Raw genomic sequence first — 9,002 nt, forward strand, 5'->3', positions numbered from 1 at the left:
TTTTCAAAGTTTAAACTCGGAAGACAAACGGGGTGACTAATGGCCGGGGGTGGGGGTTGGGGGGATCTCACATCGCACGCATCAACTTTAAAAAAAAATAGCCTTAAACTGTTCAATAGCAGTTTCCGCATCTGTTTTGGTAACAGATTATTAGGATTCTAATCTATTTTCGTAACATGATTTTTAATCTGTTTTGATAACATGTTATTATGATTCCTAATTTGTTTTATTTTTTGTTTTAGAATTCCTAGTCTGTTTTGGTTTTAGGTTTTTTATATATATAGAACGCCTTAGAAGATATTAGGATTATAAAAAAGAGGAGAGTTATAATCAGATATTAGAGAGACTTTTTGAGCATTGTGAGAGGGAGATATTGTGAGCAAGTTGAGAGCTTTGGTTGAAGGTTAGTTTGTGAGTTTTGTGAGATTGTAACCCTTTGTACTCTTCTTGATTTAGTGGAATCTCCCCATCAGATTGTAACCCTTTGTACTCTTCTTGATTTAGTGGAATCTCCCCATCCTCTCCCCGTGGACGTAGGCAAATTGCCGAACCACGTATATCTCCGTGTTCGTGATCGATCTGTCGTATTTCAGTTTTGGATTGTGCTCGTGTGTGATTAGTTATTCTTCTCCCGTGCGTACGACTTGTTTGGTGAGGGAGCACGCTTCCGCATAGGCGCGCGACATGAACTTTTGAGGTGCTGCACCAGACCCCAGAACTTGTTTTGTTCGACTAAATCCCTCTGATTGGACTTACGAACTCCTTTAACCTTTTCCGCTAGCTCTCACCAGAAGATTTCTCACTTCGTCGGTCAAATCAGCATTGTCAGTTCTGATGCATCGTATGACAAACACGTTACGAAAAAAGGATGGAAAATTCCTTTCCATTCCCCAAAAAAATATTCTTTTATTAAAACGGACAAAAGCCTTTTTTTCATGAGAAATTTAAAAAAAAATTGCTAGAGCCAACATACTTATTTCCTAACCAATCTTTAAATTTGTTGCTTTGTTAATGATTGCGACTCAATTGAGTGTAAACTAGCACCATACCTTCCATGAATGACATTTATTACTGCAGTTTATAAATACAAGAAGAATTACGAGTGCTCAAGGGGGTTTTATGAAATTAACCCATCAAAATAGCACTTAAATACTTCATTGTTCCATTTATCCTCATTTATTTTCGGTAGCATTTATATACGCTAAAATTTTTAAAACTAACACTTAAATACCCTCAAACTTACATAACTGAAGGTTTTTATGTGTAAGTTTTAAAAAACTTTAGGGCATTTTAGAACTTTAGTGTATTTTAAGTGCTAATTGTAACAAATTTAGGGTATTTAAGTTCTGTCAAAATAAATGAGAGTATATATAAGCGTGCTACTTTTTGATTGAACATTCTTCCAAAATGTAAATTTCTCAAAAGTAACTACAGAACAGAAGGTAATGTGGATGGAAAACCCTCTTGCAGAAATATGAGTAGGCTTACGAGGTAATTAAGTGTTAGTTTTAAAACATCTATAAATAAGGGTATTAATTACATGCTCTTCACTTTCTCTCAACTTTTACGTGCATTAGTGATGTTGCCCTTTTGAGCTACTTAAACATTAGGATGCATGTAATTAATTTTTAACTATTATACTGTATTTGTTTAGTTACGAACTGGAGTTGTTCTACGGGGACCTCAAATCATGGGACCCAAGGGGGGACATGTGAGGTGTCAACCCCTGGGTGCATGATCTACTTTTCATGAACAGTAGTAGATCATGCACTCAGGGGTTGACATCTCACCTGTCCTCCCTTGGGTCCAATGATTTGGGGTCCCCAAGGAATTTTTCTACGTACTGCTTATGCCTACGATATGTTTATTGCTCCTTATTACCTTCACTACTTATGTGTTCGTGATTATCTGGTAGCCTGTTTCTAAAACACCAAATGAGTCCAAAGTGCAATTTTGTTAACATGTATGTAAATAAAAGTATGTAAATATCTCGAACTACTGTGTGCTTATCAGGAATTAAATTTTTGCGCAAATATACCGAATATATGTTAAGTTGTCTCACTTGTCACCTATTCATATTTTTAAATTAATTTATATAGATTTTTTTAAATGATGGAAACCTTGGCAAGGTACGAGGAATCAAGATGGAAGCCCGAGTTCGATCTCATTCCCAACTAAGTAAAGCCGGGTGGGTGGGTCGCACCTTCCATTCTCACACTCCAGATTAGACATACAGAATCAAACCAGGGACCTCGGGGTGTTGACAGTATTACCGTTGCGTCCCCAGATCACATGGGCTCCTTGCACACCTTATAGAGTTTACTTGCATAAATATAAAGGCAAAATATGTTGGATTTAATCTAATAAATCTATTTGTGGGCACATATGATTAATCAATGTGTATTGCTATCTTTCAGGATAACCCACTAAAGTGATCAATTAAGTTGGGTTAATGGGTATTTAAATATAATCATGGGGTTATATGTGCAAATACCAGGTTGTAATTGTGATTTATTGAGGGGCTAAATTACAAAAGTACAACATCTATAAATAAGGGGTTATGGTCCCTAACCTAGGGTTACATTCTCTAATTCTCTTCACCCCCATCTAAGAGAGAAATTCGGATTTGGAGAAAACCCTAAGGTTAGAAGATCATTGAAACCCAAATCAAGATTTCTTCTATGGATTCAGGTATAAGTTTCCGCTCTTTTAGACTCTTGTTAATCTCTTTGAATTAATCATGGCTATATGGTTTTAGATCTCAAGTTTTATGATGTAGATCTAACAAGTGGTATCAGAGCCACCTTGATTAATTCTTAGGGATTTAAGTTTTATTGGGTTTTTTGATCTTAAATCTCTGGTTAAAGATTCAATTTTTTGTTCGGATGAACAGTAACGAAAATTTTCGGATGAACAGCAAATTTTTTTTGTTCGGATGAACAGTAACGAAATTTTTTCGGATGAACCGTAACTGAAAATTACCGGTGAACAGTAACTTTTTGGAATTTTTTGGGTTTTTCTTTGATTTTTTCTTCAATTTTTTCCAATTCTGGATCTGTTTTGAAAATAAAAATCAAAGATTTTTTTGGGTTTGTCGGCGGCGGTTTTAATTTGAAACCCAAAGGGTTCGTGCGTGAAACGTGGCGAACATTAAGGAGGTAGTTACCTCAAATTTTAGCGAAGCTGAAAGCTTCAAACGAACCTCGCGTTCGTTCAATTTTAACCGAACTTCGCGTTCAAACGAACTTCGCGTTCGTTATCAAGTGAGCCTCGCGCTCAACGAACTTCGCGTTCGTTCTAAGGTGAACCTCGCGTTCAACTCAGGTGAGCGTCAAGCTCAATTTTAGACGAACCTCGCGTTCGTACTTCAGACGAACCTCGCGTTCGTACTTCAGACGAACCTCGCGTTCGTACTTCAGACGAACCTCGCGTTCGTACTTCAGACGAACCTCGCGTTCGAACTTCAGACGAACCTCGCGTTCGTACTTCAGACGAACCTCGCGTTCGTGCTTCAGTCGAGCCTCGCGTTCGAACTTCAGACGAACCTCGCGTTCGTACTTCAGACGAACTTCGCGTTCGAACTTCAGACGAACCTCGTGTTCATTTTTAAACGAACCTCGCGTTCGTTCCCAAGTTGAACCTCGCGTTCTTTTATCAAACGAACCTCGCGTTCGTTCATTTTCAGACGAACCTCGCGTTCGTGCTTAAGTGAGTCTCGTACTCAATACAGTTGAACCTCGCGTTCGAAGTTAAGGGAACTTCGTGTTCATTATGGTTAAGCCTCGGCTTTTCATGGGTCCACTTTGGTATACTTAATTTATTCAATTAAGTTATGGGCCCTAATTAAGCTGTGAGACCCCAATTAAGTTTTTAGAAATTCAGTTGATTTAAATTAAAATTTTTTAATTTAAATCTAATTTGGTTTTTAATCAATTATTTAATTCAAATAATATGACACTAAGGTATTAAGGTTGTCTCTCACTCCAATTGATTAATTGAAACAAGAAGTTGCCAAAGTAACCTCTCTTGTGTAGATTGTTCATGAGGAATGTGAGATGTTTGTGTGTATGCTTTCGTGTAAATATTTAATCGGCCCAAAGGAAGGTTAATATTTATTTAGACTGTATACACATCTGCGATGATAAGCGTGTGACAATTATAAGGTTTACATGTGAATAATGAATCGATCCAAAGATAGTTTCATTATTTGACATGAGTTATTGTCAATGTTTGATCATTGCAACAAGGTATCACTTACAAGTTAATATTACTGTCCAAAGACTTGATATTAATGTTGTGCCGGTATCTTGGATGGGGATTGTCATTATTTGAATTTTATTGATTATGGTTATTGATGTGAGCATTTTTGTTTTATTTCAGCTAATGCATCTGCTGCAACAATTTCTGCTAACATCAACTCAATTCCCATGCTAAATGGGACAAACTTCAAGGTTTGGAAAGAGAACATATTAATTGTTCTTGGCTGCATGGATCTTGACTATGCATTAAGAACTGAACAACCCCAACCTCTCAATGCGGATAGCACTCCTGATGCAAAGAAGGAGCATGAGAAGTGGGAGCGTTCAAATCGCATGAGTCTTATGATCATTAAGCGCGGCGTTCCGGAAGCCTTCAGGGGCATAGAATCCGAAGGGATTACTAAGGCTAAAGATTTCCTTGCCGAAATTGAGAAGCGTTTTGCGAAAAACGATAAGGTAGAAACAAGCACGCTTTTAGCTCGCTTGATTTCAATGAAGTATAAGGGCAAAGGAAATATCAGGGAGTACATTATGGAAATGTCTCATATTGCTTCAAAGCTTAAGGCACTTAAACTCGATCTTTGTGACGAGTTATTAGTGCATCTGGTTTTGTTGTCTCTTCCTGCACAGTTTAACCAATTTAAGGTCAGTTATAACTGTCAAAAGGAGAAATGGACTCTAAATGAGCTCATTTCATACTGTGTGCAAGAAGAAGACAGGTTGAAGCAAGATAAGACAGAAAGTGCTCATTTGGCCTATGCCTCTAAGGATAAGGGCAAGAAAAGGAAGAATGATAAGGAAGCTGCTAAGGGTCCAGTTGAGAAGAAACAACATAAGGATAATCAGGGTTGTTTCTTCTGTAAGAAGCCTGGACATGTAAAGAAGGACTGTACAAAATATCACGCCTGGCGTGATAATAAGGGTACGTTCCTTGCTTTGGTCTGTTCTGAGGTTAATTTAGCTTCAGTACCTAGAAACACTTGGTGGTTAGACTCTGGTGCTACTACTCACATAAGTGTTTCTATGCAGGGTTGCCTGAGCTACCGAAAGCCAAGTGATGTTGAAAGACACATCTTTGTGGGCGACGGACAATCGGTAGATGTGGAAGCAATTGGGCACTTTAGGTTGTTGTTAGGAACTGGTTATTATTTGGATTTAAAAGATACTTTTGTAGTACCGTCTTTTAGACGGAATTTGGTTTCTGTTTCTGTATTGGACAAATCAGGTTATTCTTGTTCATTTGGAAACAGTCAATTCAGTTTATCTTTTAATTCAAATGTTGTGGGAACCGGTTACTTGAGTATTTATGACAACCTATATTTGCTTGATACAATTGCTTCTTACAATGAATCCTTGCATGTGGAATCACGTGGTACTAAGCGTAAATTAAATAAGGAAAATTCGGCGACATTATGGCATAAGCGCTTAGGTCATATCTCAAAAGGTAGAGTTGAGCGTCTTGTGTCTGATGGCATTTTGGATTCCCTTGATTTTTCGGACTTCGACGTATGTGTTGAATGTATCAAGGGAAAACAGACCAAAGTGAAGAGATTAGGTGCCAACAGATCTTCGGATGTCTTAGAATTGATACATACGGATATTTGTGGGCCATTCCCTACGGAATCCTGGAATGGTCAACAATATTTTATATCATTCATAGACGATTACTCACGTTATGGGCACCTATATCTTATTCATGAAAAATCTGAGTCTCTGGACATGTTCAAAGCCTATAAAGCTGAAGTTGAGAATCAACTCAACAGAAGAATTAAAACCGTCAGATCTGATCGTGGTGGTGAGTACTACGGTAGATATGATGGTTCAGGTGAACAACGTCCAGGACCATTTGCTAGATACCTAGAGGAATGCGGTATCGTCCCACAGTACACTATGCCGGGTTCACCTAGCATGAATGGTGTAGCTGAAAGACGAAACAGGACTCTTAAGGATATGGTAAGAAGTATGATTGCTCATTCTTCTTTACCAGAGTCACTCTGGGGAGAAGCACTTAAGACAGCAGCTTACATTCTGAATAGAGTACCAAGTAAAGCAGTTGCTAAAACACCTTATGAGCTTTGGACTGGTCGAAAGCCCAGTTTAAAGCATTTACATATTTGGGGATGTCCAGCTGAGGCAAGGCCTTATAGGCCAAATGAAAAGAAATTGGACTCCAAAACAGTTAGCAGCTACTTTATTGGGTACCCTGATCGCTCTAGGGGCTATAAGTTTTATGATCCCACTATAAGGAATATTTTTGAGACGGGAACAGCAACATTCTTTGAGGATGTTGAGTTTGGGGGGAGAAATAAGGTTAGAGACATTAGTTTTGAGGAGGAATTGGCTTCAGATCCAATCCATACAGTTACTTTTGACAATATTCAGGTTCCTATACCTGTTGTTGCTCAAGAAGTAAATCCGGAACCTCAAGATGATAATGTTGAACAACTCCCTGTTCCAGAAGAACAAACTCAACAACCTCAAGAACCAGTGCCATTAAGGAGATCCACGAGAGAAAGGAGAAATGCTATTCCGGATGATTATATTGTATTTCTCCAAGAACATGAGGAAAGTAGTGGAATGTTAGAAGATGATCCAATCAACTTCTCTCAGGCCATGAAAAGTTCTAACTCTCAACAGTGGATTGATGCCATGAATGAAGAGTATAAGTCTATGCAAGACAATAAGGTTTGGGAACTTGTCCCATTGCCAGAAGGTGCAAAACCAATTGGTTGTAAATGGATTTTTAAAACCAAGCGGGATGCAAACGGTAATGTGGAGAGGTATAAGGCGCGTCTTGTGGCTAAAGGCTATACTCAAAAGGAAGGCATTGATTATACAGAGACTTTCTCTCCGGTTTCATCGAAAGACTCTTTCAGAATAATCATGGCACTTGTTGCTCATTATGATCTTGAGTTACATCAGATGGATGTTAAGACTGCATTTCTCAATGGAGACATTGATGAGATGATTTATATGGTGCAACCAGAAAACTTTGTGTCAGGAGACCCAAAGAATATGGTTTGCAAATTAAGGAAATCCATCTATGGACTCAAGCAAGCTCCTCGTCAATGGTATCATAAGTTTCAACAAATAGTTATCTCGTTCGGTTTTGAGATGAACATTGTTGATGACTGTGTATATCACAAGTTCAGTGGGAGTAAGTATATTTTTCTGGTTCTGTATGTGGATGACATCTTGCTTGCCACTAATGATATAGGCATGTTGCACGAAACCAAGAGATTTCTATCAAAGAATTTTGAGATGAAAGATCTTGGGGACGCCTCTTTTATATTAGGGATCCAGATACATCGAGATCGCTCTCGGGGTATTCTTGGATTATCACAAAAGAGCTATATCGATAAGGTACTTAAAAGGTTTGGCATGCAAGATTGCAGACCAGGTGACACCCCTGTTGCTAAAGGAGACAAGTTTAGTCTCAATCAGTGCCCTAAAGGTAACCTTGAAATTCAGGAAATGCAGAAGATTCCTTATGCTTCGGCTGTAGGAAGTCTAATGTATGCTCAGGTATGTACGCGTCCGGATATTGCGTACATTGTTGGGATGTTAGGCAGATACTTAAGCAACCCTGGTATGGATCATTGGATAGCAGTCAAAAGGGTTATGAGGTATCTTCAGAAAACAAAAGATTACATGCTCACATACAGAAAATCAGAGAAATTAGAGGTCATTGGGTATTCGGACTCTGATTTTGCTGGATGCCAAGATAGCAGGAAGTCTACATCAGGCTACATTTATATGTTAGCAGGAGGAGCTATATCATGGAAAAGTGTCAAACAAACACTAGTAGCTTCCTCCACTATGGCAGCAGAATTTGTAGCTTGCTATGAGGCATCCAATCAGGGAATATGGCTGCGAAATTTTGTCACGGGACTGCGCATTTTGGAAAATGTTGAAAGACCACTAAGGTTATATTGTGACAATAAATCTGCAGTAATGTATTCCAATAACAACAGGAGCTCAACTAAGTCAAAACATATTGACATTAAGTTCCTGGTTGTGAAAGAAAGGGTACAGAGTGGACAGATATCCATAGAGCACATTGGGACAAACTCCATGATAGCTGATCCTCTTACTAAGGGACTGCCACCTAAGGTCTTTCATGAGCATACTGCTCATATGGGTGTGGTATTATTTGAGGATATTATGTTTTAGTGGGAGTTTGTATTTGTGGTGCTTTATGTTTGTTTGTATTGTCTGATCAGAATAAAGTTTTCAGTTAAGACACTCTGTTACATTATGTTTGGTTTTGACCTCACTAAGGAGGACCAGTTGAAAATAGACATGTACTGATCACATTGCATGTAATTTTCATGCTGCGCATCCATGATTGATCTATGTCGTTTGATTGTATTGATATATGTGACCATTGATGGGTCGAGTCACGGTAAATGTGACGAAGGCCGCTTTGATCCTATATTGATATAGTCAATGGACAAGATTGTTCGGAAATACCCTTTCAGTGATAGCATTTTTGAGCTCATAAAGTTATACACAACTTAAGGAATCATATGGTGCCCAAGTGGGAGATTGTTGGATTTAATCTAATAAATCTATTTGTGGGCACATATGATTAATCAATGTGTATTGCTATCTTTCAGGATAACCCACTAAAGTGATCAATTAAGTTGGGTTAATGGGTATTTAAATATAATCATGGGGTTATATGTGCAGATACCAGGTTGTAATTGTGATTTATTGAGGGGCTAAATTACAAAAGTACAA

This window comes from Asparagus officinalis, chromosome 5 (assembly GCF_001876935.1).
Source record: "Asparagus officinalis chromosome 5, Aspof.V1, whole genome shotgun sequence".
NCBI lineage: Eukaryota > Viridiplantae > Streptophyta > Magnoliopsida > Asparagales > Asparagaceae > Asparagus > Asparagus officinalis.